This window comes from Anomaloglossus baeobatrachus, unplaced genomic scaffold (genome assembly GCF_048569485.1).
Source record: "Anomaloglossus baeobatrachus isolate aAnoBae1 unplaced genomic scaffold, aAnoBae1.hap1 Scaffold_3487, whole genome shotgun sequence".
NCBI classification, from domain to species: Eukaryota; Metazoa; Chordata; class Amphibia; order Anura; family Aromobatidae; genus Anomaloglossus; species Anomaloglossus baeobatrachus.
In genome coordinates this window covers 26,669-45,450 of record NW_027442850.1, presented here as the reverse complement: position 1 = coordinate 45,450, position 18,782 = coordinate 26,669, and the positions used below count along the sequence as shown (strand labels likewise).

Below are 18,782 nucleotides of genomic sequence, written 5' to 3'. Positions count from 1 at the left end.
AAAGGGCGGCCTATGAAAGAATTACTACTTTCAATAAGTACACTTAAACGGCTAATTGGGAATAGAAAAACTGTAAAAAGCCCTCTGAGAAAGCCCCCCTCTAACCTTTGATAGTAAGCTTTTCTGTAGTCTGCCTGTTGATGTATTTTCCGTTTGAACTGTGCACAACATGAAGAGACGGAACACTGGCGGCTTGTCACAATGCCCCCCGATGACATCACAATAGCGCTGCTGCCTAGAAAACAAGCTGCGCAGAAGAAGTTGTTCTTTGGGTGGGAGGGTGGGCTAGTGGAAGGAGGGGGCAATCTCTTTTTTTCCCGGGTGGTAGGGGGATGACAGGAGAAGGGAAGCGGGTGGTGAGAAAGGTACAGAGGGCAGGGTTTGGGGGCTGGGAAGGAAAGGGAAAAGATTAGGGTTTGGGGATGATGAAAGGGCTTTCTACGGGTAAGGATGGCAAAGGGTGGCAGTGACGGAAAGTCAGGCAACCTGTCCTGTCCGTCTTTTTGTATCGTGAATTGGAAAGACTGCAAGGGGGAGGGGAGTTGCTTGCGCCCTAAAGGAGGAGTTATTCAGATTCATTGCAGTGGGCGGCGGCTGCAAAACGCACCATTCTTCTTGTTTTGGCTCTGCAAAGCAGCCTTTTCAAGGGTTGGCTTGGGTGACAAAATGTCTTGTGTAGGCGTGGGTTTGTCTCCCTCTCGCTCTCTCTCCCTAAGATGTGTCCGGCATAGGCCAGGGTGCCACTCGAGGCCCAAACCAATTCTGGTTATCGCTTCTCGGCCTTTTGGCTAAGATCAAGTGTAGTATCTGTGAGGCTCGGCAGATGCAATGCACACTGGAAGGTTGCGCTTGCTAGTACTCTTAATGTATAGTATATTCATCTAGAGGAAAACATGGCCCTACCAGGATCGAGGCTATTAGACTGAGTAAGTGTGGGGGCTATGGTGCAATGTGCCCCAGGACTGACGACCCTGGAGTGAGTCTGAGCTTGCTGGCTTGGGACCCCGGCGAGCCTTGGGCTCTGTAGCACACCGTACCTTGCCCTTTCATACTTTCTGAGCATACTGCTCTATCCCGGCCTTCTGGCTAGGAAAGAAAATTTTTATAATCATGGTCGGAGGTCCGTTCAGCTTTGGGCTGAGAAACCAACACCCGGTTGGAGGTCCGGGTCAGCTTCGGCTGAGAAACCAACACCCGGTTGGAGGTCTGGGTCAGCTTCGGCTGAGAAACCAACACCCGGTTGGAGGTCCGGGTCAGCTTCGGCTGAGAAACCAACACCCGGTTGGAGGTCCGGTTAGCCTTGGGCTGAGAAACCAACACCGGTTGACGGTCCGGGCAGTTTCGGCTGCGAAACCAACAACTAGTAGCTCTCTACTCCACTTGGGTAAGATGCCTGGGTGGACGCTGGGAGCAACGACAAGGCTCAACCAGGCTTCGGCTTGGGGGAGCACCGAAGATCCCTGACCCTTGCTGTGGCCTTCTGGCTCGGAGGGACGGGGTTGATTTTTGGGGACCCTCTCCTCACGGAGGGGTCCACACGAATCCTAGCCTTTGCACTGTTTTTGGTGTGACTTCGGTCATGCATTTTTTGCGGTGCTTTGGAAAGCTTCATTAAATCAAAAATCTGTTCTTATCAGTTTAATATCTGATACGTCCCCTATCTGGGGACCATATATTAAATGGATTTTTAGAACAGGGAGATGGAAAAAGAGCTTGCTCTGTCCACTCCACGCATTGACCTGGTATTGCAGTACCTCCAGGAACGGTGCACCCCTTCTTAACCCAGTTTCCAAAAGCAGAACTCAATTCACCTGATTCATATTAGCCCGATTTAATGAATTGGAAGAAAGCATACGTCTTCATATGCACCTCAATTTGGCCCATTCACTTTTCACACTTCCTCCTTTTGTTTTTTATCTTTCACACTTTTGACTTTCTTTATTCATCCAAATAGCAAACTCATCACCACTCAACCTGACCAACTCGGCTATGTCCCCGTGCTGCAGTTCTCTGTCTTATCTAGATCATTTGCAATTGAATGGAATAGATCCCTTTTGGACAAAGTGGATTCACCTGCTGCTGCAGTGACCACAGGTGTGATAACATCTAGAATTGGCATCTGGTGCGATCTCTCCGCTTCCACTCCAAAGAAAGTTACCTGTTTATTCCTATCATGCATTGGTTTTTGGGGTTTTCTTTGAGTAATGATGATCTCTTTAGTAGTCTGTTGGCGCCCTCTCCTGGAGGAATAGTTTGCTTGCTCTTGGACATTCTAAAAGAGAGGTCATGATAGACATTGAGCTTCTGAGCTCAATTGGGGACAGTCATGGGTGATGAATGTTTGCAACCTACTGCGAAGCCTCATACCGCAATATAAGGAACGTCAAATACTAAGAAAGGGCGGCCTATGAAAGAATTACTACTTTCAATAAGTACACTTAAACGGCTAATTGGGAATAGAAAAACTGTAAAAAGCCCTCTGAGAAAGCCCCCCTCTAACCTTTGATAGTAAGCTTTTCTGTAGTCTGCCTGTTGATGTATTTTCCGTTTGAACTGTGCACAACATGAAGAGACGGAACACTGGCGGCTTGTCACAATGCCCCCCGATGACATCACAATAGCGCTGCTGCCTAGAAAACAAGCTGCGCAGAAGAAGTTGTTCTTTGGGTGGGAGGGTGGGCTAGTGGAAGGAGGGGGCAATCTCTTTTTTTCCCGGGTGGTAGGGGGATGACAGGAGAAGGGAAGCGGGTGGTGAGAAAGGTACAGAGGGCAGGGTTTGGGGGCTGGGAAGGAAAGGGAAAAGATTAGGGTTTGGGGATGATGAAAGGGCTTTCTACGGGTAAGGATGGCAAAGGGTGGCAGTGACGGAAAGTCAGGCAACCTGTCCTGTCCGTCTTTTTGTATCGTGAATTGGAAAGACTGCAAGGGGGAGGGGAGTTGCTTGCGCCCTAAAGGAGGAGTTATTCAGATTCATTGCAGTGGGCGGCGGCTGCAAAACGCACCATTCTTCTTGTTTTGGCTCTGCAAAGCAGCCTTTTCAAGGGTTGGCTTGGGTGACAAAATGTCTTGTGTAGGCGTGGGTTTGTCTCCCTCTCGCTCTCTCTCCCTAAGATGTGTCCGGCATAGGCCAGGGTGCCACTCGAGGCCCAAACCAATTCTGGTTATCGCTTCTCGGCCTTTTGGCTAAGATCAAGTGTAGTATCTGTTCTTATCAGTTTAATATCTGATACGTCCCCTATCTGGGGACCATATATTAAATGGATTTTTAGAACAGGGAGATGGAAAAAGAGCTTGCTCTGTCCACTCCACGCATTGACCTGGTATTGCAGTACCTCCAGGAACGGTGCACCCCTTCTTAACCCAGTTTCCAAAAGCAGAACTCAATTCACCTGATTCATATTAGCCCGATTTAATGAATTGGAAGAAAGCATACGTCTTCATATGCACCTCAATTTGGCCCATTCACTTTTCACACTTCCTCCTTTTGTTTTTTATCTTTCACACTTTTGACTTTCTTTATTCATCCAAATAGCAAACTCATCACCACTCAACCTGACCAACTCGGCTATGTCCCCGTGCTGCAGTTCTCTGTCTTATCTAGATCATTTGCAATTGAATGGAATAGATCCCTTTTGGACAAAGTGGATTCACCTGCTGCTGCAGTGACCACAGGTGTGATAACATCTAGAATTGGCATCTGGTGCGATCTCTCCGCTTCCACTCCAAAGAAAGTTACCTGTTTATTCCTATCATGCATTGGTTTTTGGGGTTTTCTTTGAGTAATGATGATCTCTTTAGTAGTCTGTTGGCGCCCTCTCCTGGAGGAATAGTTTGCTTGCTCTTGGACATTCTAAAAGAGAGGTCATGATAGACATTGAGCTTCTGAGCTCAATTGGGGACAGTCATGGGTGATGAATGTTTGCAACCTACTGCGAAGCCTCATACCGCAATATAAGGAACGTCAAATACTAAGAAAGGGCGGCCTATGAAAGAATTACTACTTTCAATAAGTACACTTAAACGGCTAATTGGGAATAGAAAAACTGTAAAAAGCCCTCTGAGAAAGCCCCCCTCTAACCTTTGATAGTAAGCTTTTCTGTAGTCTGCCTGTTGATGTATTTTCCGTTTGAACTGTGCACAACATGAAGAGACGGAACACTGGCGGCTTGTCACAATGCCCCCCGATGACATCACAATAGCGCTGCTGCCTAGAAAACAAGCTGCGCAGAAGAAGTTGTTCTTTGGGTGGGAGGGTGGGCTAGTGGAAGGAGGGGGCAATCTCTTTTTTTCCCGGGTGGTAGGGGGATGACAGGAGAAGGGAAGCGGGTGGTGAGAAAGGTACAGAGGGCAGGGTTTGGGGGCTGGGAAGGAAAGGGAAAAGATTAGGGTTTGGGGATGATGAAAGGGCTTTCTACGGGTAAGGATGGCAAAGGGTGGCAGTGACGGAAAGTCAGGCAACCTGTCCTGTCCGTCTTTTTGTATCGTGAATTGGAAAGACTGCAAGGGGGAGGGGAGTTGCTTGCGCCCTAAAGGAGGAGTTATTCAGATTCATTGCAGTGGGCGGCGGCTGCAAAACGCACCATTCTTCTTGTTTTGGCTCTGCAAAGCAGCCTTTTCAAGGGTTGGCTTGGGTGACAAAATGTCTTGTGTAGGCGTGGGTTTGTCTCCCTCTCGCTCTCTCTCCCTAAGATGTGTCCGGCATAGGCCAGGGTGCCACTCGAGGCCCAAACCAATTCTGGTTATCGCTTCTCGGCCTTTTGGCTAAGATCAAGTGTAGTATCTGTTCTTATCAGTTTAATATCTGATACGTCCCCTATCTGGGGACCATATATTAAATGGATTTTTAGAACAGGGAGATGGAAAAAGAGCTTGCTCTGTCCACTCCACGCATTGACCTGGTATTGCAGTACCTCCAGGAACGGTGCACCCCTTCTTAACCCAGTTTCCAAAAGCAGAACTCAATTCACCTGATTCATATTAGCCCGATTTAATGAATTGGAAGAAAGCATACGTCTTCATATGCACCTCAATTTGGCCCATTCACTTTTCACACTTCCTCCTTTTGTTTTTTATCTTTCACACTTTTGACTTTCTTTATTCATCCAAATAGCAAACTCATCACCACTCAACCTGACCAACTCGGCTATGTCCCCGTGCTGCAGTTCTCTGTCTTATCTAGATCATTTGCAATTGAATGGAATAGATCCCTTTTGGACAAAGTGGATTCACCTGCTGCTGCAGTGACCACAGGTGTGATAACATCTAGAATTGGCATCTGGTGCGATCTCTCCGCTTCCACTCCAAAGAAAGTTACCTGTTTATTCCTATCATGCATTGGTTTTTGGGGTTTTCTTTGAGTAATGATGATCTCTTTAGTAGTCTGTTGGCGCCCTCTCCTGGAGGAATAGTTTGCTTGCTCTTGGACATTCTAAAAGAGAGGTCATGATAGACATTGAGCTTCTGAGCTCAATTGGGGACAGTCATGGGTGATGAATGTTTGCAACCTACTGCGAAGCCTCATACCGCAATATAAGGAACGTCAAATACTAAGAAAGGGCGGCCTATGAAAGAATTACTACTTTCAATAAGTACACTTAAACGGCTAATTGGGAATAGAAAAACTGTAAAAAGCCCTCTGAGAAAGCCCCCCTCTAACCTTTGATAGTAAGCTTTTCTGTAGTCTGCCTGTTGATGTATTTTCCGTTTGAACTGTGCACAACATGAAGAGACGGAACACTGGCGGCTTGTCACAATGCCCCCCGATGACATCACAATAGCGCTGCTGCCTAGAAAACAAGCTGCGCAGAAGAAGTTGTTCTTTGGGTGGGAGGGTGGGCTAGTGGAAGGAGGGGGCAATCTCTTTTTTTCCCGGGTGGTAGGGGGATGACAGGAGAAGGGAAGCGGGTGGTGAGAAAGGTACAGAGGGCAGGGTTTGGGGGCTGGGAAGGAAAGGGAAAAGATTAGGGTTTGGGGATGATGAAAGGGCTTTCTACGGGTAAGGATGGCAAAGGGTGGCAGTGACGGAAAGTCAGGCAACCTGTCCTGTCCGTCTTTTTGTATCGTGAATTGGAAAGACTGCAAGGGGGAGGGGAGTTGCTTGCGCCCTAAAGGAGGAGTTATTCAGATTCATTGCAGTGGGCGGCGGCTGCAAAACGCACCATTCTTCTTGTTTTGGCTCTGCAAAGCAGCCTTTTCAAGGGTTGGCTTGGGTGACAAAATGTCTTGTGTAGGCGTGGGTTTGTCTCCCTCTCGCTCTCTCTCCCTAAGATGTGTCCGGCATAGGCCAGGGTGCCACTCGAGGCCCAAACCAATTCTGGTTATCGCTTCTCGGCCTTTTGGCTAAGATCAAGTGTAGTATCTGTTCTTATCAGTTTAATATCTGATACGTCCCCTATCTGGGGACCATATATTAAATGGATTTTTAGAACAGGGAGATGGAAAAAGAGCTTGCTCTGTCCACTCCACGCATTGACCTGGTATTGCAGTACCTCCAGGAACGGTGCACCCCTTCTTAACCCAGTTTCCAAAAGCAGAACTCAATTCACCTGATTCATATTAGCCCGATTTAATGAATTGGAAGAAAGCATACGTCTTCATATGCACCTCAATTTGGCCCATTCACTTTTCACACTTCCTCCTTTTGTTTTTTATCTTTCACACTTTTGACTTTCTTTATTCATCCAAATAGCAAACTCATCACCACTCAACCTGACCAACTCGGCTATGTCCCCGTGCTGCAGTTCTCTGTCTTATCTAGATCATTTGCAATTGAATGGAATAGATCCCTTTTGGACAAAGTGGATTCACCTGCTGCTGCAGTGACCACAGGTGTGATAACATCTAGAATTGGCATCTGGTGCGATCTCTCCGCTTCCACTCCAAAGAAAGTTACCTGTTTATTCCTATCATGCATTGGTTTTTGGGGTTTTCTTTGAGTAATGATGATCTCTTTAGTAGTCTGTTGGCGCCCTCTCCTGGAGGAATAGTTTGCTTGCTCTTGGACATTCTAAAAGAGAGGTCATGATAGACATTGAGCTTCTGAGCTCAATTGGGGACAGTCATGGGTGATGAATGTTTGCAACCTACTGCGAAGCCTCATACCGCAATATAAGGAACGTCAAATACTAAGAAAGGGCGGCCTATGAAAGAATTACTACTTTCAATAAGTACACTTAAACGGCTAATTGGGAATAGAAAAACTGTAAAAAGCCCTCTGAGAAAGCCCCCCTCTAACCTTTGATAGTAAGCTTTTCTGTAGTCTGCCTGTTGATGTATTTTCCGTTTGAACTGTGCACAACATGAAGAGACGGAACACTGGCGGCTTGTCACAATGCCCCCCGATGACATCACAATAGCGCTGCTGCCTAGAAAACAAGCTGCGCAGAAGAAGTTGTTCTTTGGGTGGGAGGGTGGGCTAGTGGAAGGAGGGGGCAATCTCTTTTTTTCCCGGGTGGTAGGGGGATGACAGGAGAAGGGAAGCGGGTGGTGAGAAAGGTACAGAGGGCAGGGTTTGGGGGCTGGGAAGGAAAGGGAAAAGATTAGGGTTTGGGGATGATGAAAGGGCTTTCTACGGGTAAGGATGGCAAAGGGTGGCAGTGACGGAAAGTCAGGCAACCTGTCCTGTCCGTCTTTTTGTATCGTGAATTGGAAAGACTGCAAGGGGGAGGGGAGTTGCTTGCGCCCTAAAGGAGGAGTTATTCAGATTCATTGCAGTGGGCGGCGGCTGCAAAACGCACCATTCTTCTTGTTTTGGCTCTGCAAAGCAGCCTTTTCAAGGGTTGGCTTGGGTGACAAAATGTCTTGTGTAGGCGTGGGTTTGTCTCCCTCTCGCTCTCTCTCCCTAAGATGTGTCCGGCATAGGCCAGGGTGCCACTCGAGGCCCAAACCAATTCTGGTTATCGCTTCTCGGCCTTTTGGCTAAGATCAAGTGTAGTATCTGTTCTTATCAGTTTAATATCTGATACGTCCCCTATCTGGGGACCATATATTAAATGGATTTTTAGAACAGGGAGATGGAAAAAGAGCTTGCTCTGTCCACTCCACGCATTGACCTGGTATTGCAGTACCTCCAGGAACGGTGCACCCCTTCTTAACCCAGTTTCCAAAAGCAGAACTCAATTCACCTGATTCATATTAGCCCGATTTAATGAATTGGAAGAAAGCATACGTCTTCATATGCACCTCAATTTGGCCCATTCACTTTTCACACTTCCTCCTTTTGTTTTTTATCTTTCACACTTTTGACTTTCTTTATTCATCCAAATAGCAAACTCATCACCACTCAACCTGACCAACTCGGCTATGTCCCCGTGCTGCAGTTCTCTGTCTTATCTAGATCATTTGCAATTGAATGGAATAGATCCCTTTTGGACAAAGTGGATTCACCTGCTGCTGCAGTGACCACAGGTGTGATAACATCTAGAATTGGCATCTGGTGCGATCTCTCCGCTTCCACTCCAAAGAAAGTTACCTGTTTATTCCTATCATGCATTGGTTTTTGGGGTTTTCTTTGAGTAATGATGATCTCTTTAGTAGTCTGTTGGCGCCCTCTCCTGGAGGAATAGTTTGCTTGCTCTTGGACATTCTAAAAGAGAGGTCATGATAGACATTGAGCTTCTGAGCTCAATTGGGGACAGTCATGGGTGATGAATGTTTGCAACCTACTGCGAAGCCTCATACCGCAATATAAGGAACGTCAAATACTAAGAAAGGGCGGCCTATGAAAGAATTACTACTTTCAATAAGTACACTTAAACGGCTAATTGGGAATAGAAAAACTGTAAAAAGCCCTCTGAGAAAGCCCCCCTCTAACCTTTGATAGTAAGCTTTTCTGTAGTCTGCCTGTTGATGTATTTTCCGTTTGAACTGTGCACAACATGAAGAGACGGAACACTGGCGGCTTGTCACAATGCCCCCCGATGACATCACAATAGCGCTGCTGCCTAGAAAACAAGCTGCGCAGAAGAAGTTGTTCTTTGGGTGGGAGGGTGGGCTAGTGGAAGGAGGGGGCAATCTCTTTTTTTCCCGGGTGGTAGGGGGATGACAGGAGAAGGGAAGCGGGTGGTGAGAAAGGTACAGAGGGCAGGGTTTGGGGGCTGGGAAGGAAAGGGAAAAGATTAGGGTTTGGGGATGATGAAAGGGCTTTCTACGGGTAAGGATGGCAAAGGGTGGCAGTGACGGAAAGTCAGGCAACCTGTCCTGTCCGTCTTTTTGTATCGTGAATTGGAAAGACTGCAAGGGGGAGGGGAGTTGCTTGCGCCCTAAAGGAGGAGTTATTCAGATTCATTGCAGTGGGCGGCGGCTGCAAAACGCACCATTCTTCTTGTTTTGGCTCTGCAAAGCAGCCTTTTCAAGGGTTGGCTTGGGTGACAAAATGTCTTGTGTAGGCGTGGGTTTGTCTCCCTCTCGCTCTCTCTCCCTAAGATGTGTCCGGCATAGGCCAGGGTGCCACTCGAGGCCCAAACCAATTCTGGTTATCGCTTCTCGGCCTTTTGGCTAAGATCAAGTGTAGTATCTGTTCTTATCAGTTTAATATCTGATACGTCCCCTATCTGGGGACCATATATTAAATGGATTTTTAGAACAGGGAGATGGAAAAAGAGCTTGCTCTGTCCACTCCACGCATTGACCTGGTATTGCAGTACCTCCAGGAACGGTGCACCCCTTCTTAACCCAGTTTCCAAAAGCAGAACTCAATTCACCTGATTCATATTAGCCCGATTTAATGAATTGGAAGAAAGCATACGTCTTCATATGCACCTCAATTTGGCCCATTCACTTTTCACACTTCCTCCTTTTGTTTTTTATCTTTCACACTTTTGACTTTCTTTATTCATCCAAATAGCAAACTCATCACCACTCAACCTGACCAACTCGGCTATGTCCCCGTGCTGCAGTTCTCTGTCTTATCTAGATCATTTGCAATTGAATGGAATACATCCCTTTTGGACAAAGTGGATTCACCTGCTGCTGCAGTGACCACAGGTGTGATAACATCTAGAATTGGCATCTGGTGCGATCTCTCCGCTTCCACTCCAAAGAAAGTTACCTGTTTATTCCTATCATGCATTGGTTTTTGGGGTTTTCTTTGAGTAATGATGATCTCTTTAGTAGTCTGTTGGCGCCCTCTCCTGGAGGAATAGTTTGCTTGCTCTTGGACATTCTAAAAGAGAGGTCATGATAGACATTGAGCTTCTGAGCTCAATTGGGGACAGTCATGGGTGATGAATGTTTGCAACCTACTGCGAAGCCTCATACCGCAATATAAGGAACGTCAAATACTAAGAAAGGGCGGCCTATGAAAGAATTACTACTTTCAATAAGTACACTTAAACGGCTAATTGGGAATAGAAAAACTGTAAAAAGCCCTCTGAGAAAGCCCCCCTCTAACCTTTGATAGTAAGCTTTTCTGTAGTCTGCCTGTTGATGTATTTTCCGTTTGAACTGTGCACAACATGAAGAGACGGAACACTGGCGGCTTGTCACAATGCCCCCCGATGACATCACAATAGCGCTGCTGCCTAGAAAACAAGCTGCGCAGAAGAAGTTGTTCTTTGGGTGGGAGGGTGGGCTAGTGGAAGGAGGGGGCAATCTCTTTTTTTCCCGGGTGGTAGGGGGATGACAGGAGAAGGGAAGCGGGTGGTGAGAAAGGTACAGAGGGCAGGGTTTGGGGGCTGGGAAGGAAAGGGAAAAGATTAGGGTTTGGGGATGATGAAAGGGCTTTCTACGGGTAAGGATGGCAAAGGGTGGCAGTGACGGAAAGTCAGGCAACCTGTCCTGTCCGTCTTTTTGTATCGTGAATTGGAAAGACTGCAAGGGGGAGGGGAGTTGCTTGCGCCCTAAAGGAGGAGTTATTCAGATTCATTGCAGTGGGCGGCGGCTGCAAAACGCACCATTCTTCTTGTTTTGGCTCTGCAAAGCAGCCTTTTCAAGGGTTGGCTTGGGTGACAAAATGTCTTGTGTAGGCGTGGGTTTGTCTCCCTCTCGCTCTCTCTCCCTAAGATGTGTCCGGCATAGGCCAGGGTGCCACTCGAGGCCCAAACCAATTCTGGTTATCGCTTCTCGGCCTTTTGGCTAAGATCAAGTGTAGTATCTGTTCTTATCAGTTTAATATCTGATACGTCCCCTATCTGGGGACCATATATTAAATGGATTTTTAGAACAGGGAGATGGAAAAAGAGCTTGCTCTGTCCACTCCACGCATTGACCTGGTATTGCAGTACCTCCAGGAACGGTGCACCCCTTCTTAACCCAGTTTCCAAAAGCAGAACTCAATTCACCTGATTCATATTAGCCCGATTTAATGAATTGGAAGAAAGCATACGTCTTCATATGCACCTCAATTTGGCCCATTCACTTTTCACACTTCCTCCTTTTGTTTTTTATCTTTCACACTTTTGACTTTCTTTATTCATCCAAATAGCAAACTCATCACCACTCAACCTGACCAACTCGGCTATGTCCCCGTGCTGCAGTTCTCTGTCTTATCTAGATCATTTGCAATTGAATGGAATAGATCCCTTTTGGACAAAGTGGATTCACCTGCTGCTGCAGTGACCACAGGTGTGATAACATCTAGAATTGGCATCTGGTGCGATCTCTCCGCTTCCACTCCAAAGAAAGTTACCTGTTTATTCCTATCATGCATTGGTTTTTGGGGTTTTCTTTGAGTAATGATGATCTCTTTAGTAGTCTGTTGGCGCCCTCTCCTGGAGGAATAGTTTGCTTGCTCTTGGACATTCTAAAAGAGAGGTCATGATAGACATTGAGCTTCTGAGCTCAATTGGGGACAGTCATGGGTGATGAATGTTTGCAACCTACTGCGAAGCCTCATACCGCAATATAAGGAACGTCAAATACTAAGAAAGGGCGGCCTATGAAAGAATTACTACTTTCAATAAGTACACTTAAACGGCTAATTGGGAATAGAAAAACTGTAAAAAGCCCTCTGAGAAAGCCCCCCTCTAACCTTTGATAGTAAGCTTTTCTGTAGTCTGCCTGTTGATGTATTTTCCGTTTGAACTGTGCACAACATGAAGAGACGGAACACTGGCGGCTTGTCACAATGCCCCCCGATGACATCACAATAGCGCTGCTGCCTAGAAAACAAGCTGCGCAGAAGAAGTTGTTCTTTGGGTGGGAGGGTGGGCTAGTGGAAGGAGGGGGCAATCTCTTTTTTTCCCGGGTGGTAGGGGGATGACAGGAGAAGGGAAGCGGGTGGTGAGAAAGGTACAGAGGGCAGGGTTTGGGGGCTGGGAAGGAAAGGGAAAAGATTAGGGTTTGGGGATGATGAAAGGGCTTTCTACGGGTAAGGATGGCAAAGGGTGGCAGTGACGGAAAGTCAGGCAACCTGTCCTGTCCGTCTTTTTGTATCGTGAATTGGAAAGACTGCAAGGGGGAGGGGAGTTGCTTGCGCCCTAAAGGAGGAGTTATTCAGATTCATTGCAGTGGGCGGCGGCTGCAAAACGCACCATTCTTCTTGTTTTGGCTCTGCAAAGCAGCCTTTTCAAGGGTTGGCTTGGGTGACAAAATGTCTTGTGTAGGCGTGGGTTTGTCTCCCTCTCGCTCTCTCTCCCTAAGATGTGTCCGGCATAGGCCAGGGTGCCACTCGAGGCCCAAACCAATTCTGGTTATCGCTTCTCGGCCTTTTGGCTAAGATCAAGTGTAGTATCTGTTCTTATCAGTTTAATATCTGATACGTCCCCTATCTGGGGACCATATATTAAATGGATTTTTAGAACAGGGAGATGGAAAAAGAGCTTGCTCTGTCCACTCCACGCATTGACCTGGTATTGCAGTACCTCCAGGAACGGTGCACCCCTTCTTAACCCAGTTTCCAAAAGCAGAACTCAATTCACCTGATTCATATTAGCCCGATTTAATGAATTGGAAGAAAGCATACGTCTTCATATGCACCTCAATTTGGCCCATTCACTTTTCACACTTCCTCCTTTTGTTTTTTATCTTTCACACTTTTGACTTTCTTTATTCATCCAAATAGCAAACTCATCACCACTCAACCTGACCAACTCGGCTATGTCCCCGTGCTGCAGTTCTCTGTCTTATCTAGATCATTTGCAATTGAATGGAATAGATCCCTTTTGGACAAAGTGGATTCACCTGCTGCTGCAGTGACCACAGGTGTGATAACATCTAGAATTGGCATCTGGTGCGATCTCTCCGCTTCCACTCCAAAGAAAGTTACCTGTTTATTCCTATCATGCATTGGTTTTTGGGGTTTTCTTTGAGTAATGATGATCTCTTTAGTAGTCTGTTGGCGCCCTCTCCTGGAGGAATAGTTTGCTTGCTCTTGGACATTCTAAAAGAGAGGTCATGATAGACATTGAGCTTCTGAGCTCAATTGGGGACAGTCATGGGTGATGAATGTTTGCAACCTACTGCGAAGCCTCATACCGCAATATAAGGAACGTCAAATACTAAGAAAGGGCGGCCTATGAAAGAATTACTACTTTCAATAAGTACACTTAAACGGCTAATTGGGAATAGAAAAACTGTAAAAAGCCCTCTGAGAAAGCCCCCCTCTAACCTTTGATAGTAAGCTTTTCTGTAGTCTGCCTGTTGATGTATTTTCCGTTTGAACTGTGCACAACATGAAGAGACGGAACACTGGCGGCTTGTCACAATGCCCCCCGATGACATCACAATAGCGCTGCTGCCTAGAAAACAAGCTGCGCAGAAGAAGTTGTTCTTTGGGTGGGAGGGTGGGCTAGTGGAAGGAGGGGGCAATCTCTTTTTTTCCCGGGTGGTAGGGGGATGACAGGAGAAGGGAAGCGGGTGGTGAGAAAGGTACAGAGGGCAGGGTTTGGGGGCTGGGAAGGAAAGGGAAAAGATTAGGGTTTGGGGATGATGAAAGGGCTTTCTACGGGTAAGGATGGCAAAGGGTGGCAGTGACGGAAAGTCAGGCAACCTGTCCTGTCCGTCTTTTTGTATCGTGAATTGGAAAGACTGCAAGGGGGAGGGGAGTTGCTTGCGCCCTAAAGGAGGAGTTATTCAGATTCATTGCAGTGGGCGGCGGCTGCAAAACGCACCATTCTTCTTGTTTTGGCTCTGCAAAGCAGCCTTTTCAAGGGTTGGCTTGGGTGACAAAATGTCTTGTGTAGGCGTGGGTTTGTCTCCCTCTCGCTCTCTCTCCCTAAGATGTGTCCGGCATAGGCCAGGGTGCCACTCGAGGCCCAAACCAATTCTGGTTATCGCTTCTCGGCCTTTTGGCTAAGATCAAGTGTAGTATCTGTTCTTATCAGTTTAATATCTGATACGTCCCCTATCTGGGGACCATATATTAAATGGATTTTTAGAACAGGGAGATGGAAAAAGAGCTTGCTCTGTCCACTCCACGCATTGACCTGGTATTGCAGTACCTCCAGGAACGGTGCACCCCTTCTTAACCCAGTTTCCAAAAGCAGAACTCAATTCACCTGATTCATATTAGCCCGATTTAATGAATTGGAAGAAAGCATACGTCTTCATATGCACCTCAATTTGGCCCATTCACTTTTCACACTTCCTCCTTTTGTTTTTTATCTTTCACACTTTTGACTTTCTTTATTCATCCAAATAGCAAACTCATCACCACTCAACCTGACCAACTCGGCTATGTCCCCGTGCTGCAGTTCTCTGTCTTATCTAGATCATTTGCAATTGAATGGAATAGATCCCTTTTGGACAAAGTGGATTCACCTGCTGCTGCAGTGACCACAGGTGTGATAACATCTAGAATTGGCATCTGGTGCGATCTCTCCGCTTCCACTCCAAAGAAAGTTACCTGTTTATTCCTATCATGCATTGGTTTTTGGGGTTTTCTTTGAGTAATGATGATCTCTTTAGTAGTCTGTTGGCGCCCTCTCCTGGAGGAATAGTTTGCTTGCTCTTGGACATTCTAAAAGAGAGGTCATGATAGACATTGAGCTTCTGAGCTCAATTGGGGACAGTCATGGGTGATGAATGTTTGCAACCTACTGCGAAGCCTCATACCGCAATATAAGGAACGTCAAATACTAAGAAAGGGCGGCCTATGAAAGAATTACTACTTTCAATAAGTACACTTAAACGGCTAATTGGGAATAGAAAAACTGTAAAAAGCCCTCTGAGAAAGCCCCCCTCTAACCTTTGATAGTAAGCTTTTCTGTAGTCTGCCTGTTGATGTATTTTCCGTTTGAACTGTGCACAACATGAAGAGACGGAACACTGGCGGCTTGTCACAATGCCCCCCGATGACATCACAATAGCGCTGCTGCCTAGAAAACAAGCTGCGCAGAAGAAGTTGTTCTTTGGGTGGGAGGGTGGGCTAGTGGAAGGAGGGGGCAATCTCTTTTTTTCCCGGGTGGTAGGGGGATGACAGGAGAAGGGAAGCGGGTGGTGAGAAAGGTACAGAGGGCAGGGTTTGGGGGCTGGGAAGGAAAGGGAAAAGATTAGGGTTTGGGGATGATGAAAGGGCTTTCTACGGGTAAGGATGGCAAAGGGTGGCAGTGACGGAAAGTCAGGCAACCTGTCCTGTCCGTCTTTTTGTATCGTGAATTGGAAAGACTGCAAGGGGGAGGGGAGTTGCTTGCGCCCTAAAGGAGGAGTTATTCAGATTCATTGCAGTGGGCGGCGGCTGCAAAACGCACCATTCTTCTTGTTTTGGCTCTGCAAAGCAGCCTTTTCAAGGGTTGGCTTGGGTGACAAAATGTCTTGTGTAGGCGTGGGTTTGTCTCCCTCTCGCTCTCTCTCCCTAAGATGTGTCCGGCATAGGCCAGGGTGCCACTCGAGGCCCAAACCAATTCTGGTTATCGCTTCTCGGCCTTTTGGCTAAGATCAAGTGTAGTGTTGTTCGAAGAGGTGGTTTAAGCTCCAGGCCACCTTAGTACAATGATACAATGCACACTGGAAGGTTGCGCTTGCTAGTACTCTGGGTGGATAGTATATTCATCTAGTGGAAAACATGGCCCTACCAGGATCGAGGCTATTAGACTGAGTAAGGATGGGGGGCTATGGTACAACGTGCCCCAGGACTGACGACCCTGGAGTGAGTCTGAGCTTGCTGGCTTGGGACCCCGGCAAGCCTTGGGCTCTGTAGCACACCGTACCTTGCCTTTTCATACTTTTTGAGCATATTACCCTATCCCGGCCTTCTGGCTAGGAAGGGAAATTTTTATAATCCCGGTCGGAGGTCTGGTCAGCTTTGGGCTGAGAAACTAACACCCGGTTGGAGGTCCGGGTCAGCTTCGGCTGAGAAACCAACACCCGGTTGGAGGTCTGGGTCAGCTTCGGCTGAGAAACCAACACCCGGTTGGAGGTCCGGTTAGCCTTGGGCTGAGAAACCAACACCGGTTGACGGTCCGGGCAGTTTCGGCTGCGAAACCAACAACTAGTAACTCTCTACTCCACTTGGGTAAGATGCCTGGGTGGACGCTGGGAGCAACGACAAGGCTCAACCAGGCTTCGGCTTGGGGGAGCACCGAAGATCCCTGACCCTTGCTGTGGCCTTCTGGCTCGGAGGGACGGGGTTGATTTTTGGGGACCCTCTCCTCACGGTGGGGTCCACACGAATCCTAGCCTTTGCACTGTTTTTGGTGTGACTTCGGTCATGCATTTTTTGTGGTGCTTTGGAAAGCTTCATTAAATCAAAATCTGTTCTTATCAGTTTAATATCTGATACGTCCCCTATCTGGGGACCATATATTAAATGGATTTTTAGAACAGGGAGATGGAAAAAGAGCTTGCTCTGTCCACTCCACGCATTGACCTGGTATTGCAGTACCTCCAGGAACGGTGCACCCCTTCTTAACCCAGTTTCCAAAAGCAGAACTCAATTCACCTGATTCATATTAGCCCGATTTAATGAATTGGAAGAAAGCATACGTCTTCATATGCACCTCAATTTGGCCCATTCACTTTTCACACTTCCTCCTTTTGTTTTTTATCTTTCACACTTTTGACTTTCTTTATTCATCCAAATAGCAAACTCATCACCACTCAACCTGACCAACTCGGCTATGTCCCCGTGCTGCAGTTCTCTGTCTTATCTAGATCATTTGCAATTGAATGGAATAGATCCCTTTTGGACAAAGTGGATTCACCTGCTGCTGCAGTGACCACAGGTGTGATAACATCTAGAATTGGCATCTGGTGCGATCTCTCCGCTTCCACTCCAAAGAAAGTTACCTGTTTATTCCTATCATGCATTGGTTTTTGGGGTTTTCTTTGAGTAATGATGATCTCTTTAGTAGTCTGTTGGCGCCCTCTCCTGGAGGAATAGTTTGCTTGCTCTTGGACATTCTAAAAGAGAGGTCATGATAGACATTGAGCTTCTGAGCTCAATTGGGGACAGTCATGGGTGATGAATGTTTGCAACCTACTGCGAAGCCTCATACCGCAATATAAGGAACGTCAAATACTAAGAAAGGGCGGCCTATGAAAGAATTACTACTTTCAATAAGTACACTTAAACGGCTAATTGGGAATAGAAAAACTGTAAAAAGCCCTCTGAGAAAGCCCCCCTCTAACCTTTGATAGTAAGCTTTTCTGTAGTCTGCCTGTTGATGTATTTTCCGTTTGAACTGTGCACAACATGAAGAGACGGAACACTGGCGGCTTGTCACAATGCCCCCCGATGACATCACAATAGCGCTGCTGCCTAGAAAACAAGCTGCGCAGAAGAAGTTGTTCTTTGGGTGGGAGGGTGGGCTAGTGGAAGGAGGGGACAATCTCTTTTTTTCCCGGGTGGTAGGGGGATGACAGGAGAAGGGAAGCGGGTGGTGAGAAAGGTACAGAGGGCAGGGTTTGGGGGCTGGGAAGGAAAGGGAAAAGATTAGGGTTTGGGGATGATGAAAGGGCTTTCTACGGGTAAGGATGGCAAAGGGTGGCAGTGACGGAAAGTCAGGCAACCTGTCCTGTCCGTCTTTTTGTATCGTGAATTGGAAAGACTGCAAGGGGGAGGGGAGTTGCTTGCGCCCTAAAGGAGGAGTTATTCAGATTCATTGCAGTGGGCGGCGGCTGCAAAACGCACCATTCTTCTTGTTTTGGCTCTGCAAAGCAGCCTTTTCAAGGGTTGGCTTGGGTGACAAAATGTCTTGTGTAGGCGTGGGTTTGTCTCCCTCTCGCTCTCTCTCCCTAAGATGTGTCCGGCATAGGCCAGGGTGCCACTCGAGGCCCAAACCAATTCTGGTTATCGCTTCTCGGCCTTTTGGCTAAGATCAAGTGTAGTATCTGTTCTTATCAGTTTAATATCTGATACGTCCCCTATCTGGGGACCATATATTAAATGGATTTTTAGAACAGGGAGATGGAAAAAGAGCTTGCTCTGTCCACTCCACGCATTGACCTGGTATTGCAGTACCTCCAGGAACGGTGCACCCCTTCTTAACCCAGTTTCCAAAAGCAGAACTCAATTCACCTGATTCATATTAGCCCGATTTAATGAATTGGAAGAAAGCATACGTCTTCATATGCACCTCAATTTGGCCCATTCACTTTTCACACTTCCTCCTTTTGTTTTTTATCTTTCACACTTTTGACTTTCTTTATTCATCCAAATAGCAAACTCATCACCACTCAACCTGACCAACTCGGCTATGTCCCCGTGCTGCAGTTCTCTGTCTTATCTAGATCATTTGCAATTGAATGGAATAGATCCCTTTTGGACAAAGTGGATTCACCTGCTGCTGCAGTGACCACAGGTGTGATAACATCTAGAATTGGCATCTGGTGCGATCTCTCCGCTTCCACTCCAAAGAAAGTTACCTGTTTATTCCTATCATGCATTGGTTTTTGGGGTTTTCTTT

The 18,782-nt window shown here is 47.0% G+C and overlaps 11 non-coding genes and 1 pseudogene across 11 annotated transcripts; all 12 read left to right on the top strand.

Annotated features, from left to right (window-relative positions):
• The first annotated feature begins 768 nt into the window (after positions 1 to 768).
• LOC142272342 (U2 spliceosomal RNA) lies at positions 769 to 895 on the top strand (annotated as a pseudogene).
• A 688-nt stretch (positions 896 to 1,583) lies between these two features.
• Positions 1,584 to 1,776, top strand: LOC142272336 (U2 spliceosomal RNA). Its single transcript, XR_012737220.1, has one exon. It is a non-coding gene; the product is annotated as a U2 spliceosomal RNA (small nuclear RNA).
• Positions 1,777 to 3,163: 1,387 nt separating this feature from the next.
• Positions 3,164 to 3,354, top strand: LOC142272316 (U2 spliceosomal RNA). The gene has a single exon (XR_012737204.1). It is a non-coding gene; the product is annotated as a U2 spliceosomal RNA (small nuclear RNA).
• Positions 3,355 to 4,741: 1,387 nt separating this feature from the next.
• On the top strand, positions 4,742 to 4,932 carry LOC142272315 (U2 spliceosomal RNA). Its single transcript, XR_012737203.1, has one exon. It is a non-coding gene; the product is annotated as a U2 spliceosomal RNA (small nuclear RNA).
• A 1,387-nt stretch (positions 4,933 to 6,319) lies between these two features.
• LOC142272314 (U2 spliceosomal RNA) lies at positions 6,320 to 6,510 on the top strand. Its single transcript, XR_012737202.1, has one exon. It is a non-coding gene; the product is annotated as a U2 spliceosomal RNA (small nuclear RNA).
• A 1,387-nt stretch (positions 6,511 to 7,897) lies between these two features.
• Positions 7,898 to 8,088, top strand: LOC142272313 (U2 spliceosomal RNA). The gene has a single exon (XR_012737201.1). It is a non-coding gene; the product is annotated as a U2 spliceosomal RNA (small nuclear RNA).
• A 1,387-nt stretch (positions 8,089 to 9,475) lies between these two features.
• Positions 9,476 to 9,666, top strand: LOC142272312 (U2 spliceosomal RNA). Its single transcript, XR_012737200.1, has one exon. It is a non-coding gene; the product is annotated as a U2 spliceosomal RNA (small nuclear RNA).
• A 1,387-nt stretch (positions 9,667 to 11,053) lies between these two features.
• On the top strand, positions 11,054 to 11,244 carry LOC142272311 (U2 spliceosomal RNA). The gene has a single exon (XR_012737199.1). It is a non-coding gene; the product is annotated as a U2 spliceosomal RNA (small nuclear RNA).
• A 1,387-nt stretch (positions 11,245 to 12,631) lies between these two features.
• LOC142272310 (U2 spliceosomal RNA) lies at positions 12,632 to 12,822 on the top strand. The gene has a single exon (XR_012737198.1). It is a non-coding gene; the product is annotated as a U2 spliceosomal RNA (small nuclear RNA).
• A 1,387-nt stretch (positions 12,823 to 14,209) lies between these two features.
• On the top strand, positions 14,210 to 14,400 carry LOC142272309 (U2 spliceosomal RNA). The gene has a single exon (XR_012737197.1). It is a non-coding gene; the product is annotated as a U2 spliceosomal RNA (small nuclear RNA).
• Positions 14,401 to 16,585: 2,185 nt separating this feature from the next.
• LOC142272337 (U2 spliceosomal RNA) lies at positions 16,586 to 16,781 on the top strand. The gene has a single exon (XR_012737221.1). It is a non-coding gene; the product is annotated as a U2 spliceosomal RNA (small nuclear RNA).
• Positions 16,782 to 18,168: 1,387 nt separating this feature from the next.
• Positions 18,169 to 18,359, top strand: LOC142272308 (U2 spliceosomal RNA). The gene has a single exon (XR_012737196.1). It is a non-coding gene; the product is annotated as a U2 spliceosomal RNA (small nuclear RNA).
• The last annotated feature ends 423 nt before the right edge of the window (positions 18,360 to 18,782 follow it).